We start from the raw sequence: 901 nt of genomic DNA, 5'->3' as shown, positions 1-901 counted from the left end.
TTTACTATGGAATTGTCTGCACTGAAAAAGACTGCATTATTACAAGGGATGTGTTACTGAACCCCAGGAAAAGACGTTCGTTTCCCATACCCTTTCAGCTTCAATTTGGCATTACCACGATGTTTCGCTTAGCTACAACATTTAAGATGTTGGATGTTAGGTAAGATTTTTTTCTTTCTTTCCTAAAAGGGACTGCGTTTTACACTGGAGCAGAAAAGCCCGTGTTTAGGCTTTCTTTTCTCCCCTTTCCTTTCCCCTTCCTTCTTTATAGTGGAATTCTCAGTAGTTGAGAATAAAGCATGCAGAACTCACCCTCCACCTCATTCTTTTGGTAAATGACAAAGACCTTGGCGAGGATCCTGGGGGGAAAAGATCAACACTACTTAAGACCGTTACTCTAGAATTTGATAAAGCATACAACCTGCTCTGAAGAAGTGATTTGCAAGGCGAGCAGGAAAGTTCTCGATCACGCCTGGAAGTGCTTTCCAGAGATCTAGTCAAAAGACCTCAATGGGCACTTGGGGGAGACTGAGGTCCAAGGAGCTGGGGTGAGGCAGGGGGTGGTCGGCAGGCGCTTTCCCTGATGTGATCGCCCCCCCCCACACACACACACACGAAATGCTGGTGAGGTGCACGGAAAACACTTCTCTGGGGCACTTATGGTGTGGAGGACATTGCTGGTTCCAGGTTGCCTGCCTATTCACAGGGGCCCCGATATTTCCACTCTCCCCGTCTCCCCGCCTCCCCAGATCAGCGCCCTGGATGTGATCGACACCATGAAGTTGCCCCATAATCCTCTCTGGCAACATAAGATGTAAAATTTGATCAGCTCATTGGATAAAGCCGACAAGTCCCCAAATGTGTGAAAAGGGGGCCAAGCGGTAGCCCAGCGCCGCGCTGA

The sequence above is a fragment of the Tupaia chinensis genome, unplaced genomic scaffold, assembly GCF_000334495.1.
Source record: "Tupaia chinensis unplaced genomic scaffold, TupChi_1.0 Scaffold000706_1, whole genome shotgun sequence".
Classification (NCBI taxonomy): domain Eukaryota; kingdom Metazoa; phylum Chordata; class Mammalia; order Scandentia; family Tupaiidae; genus Tupaia; species Tupaia belangeri.
This window is presented reverse-complemented; position numbering follows the sequence as displayed.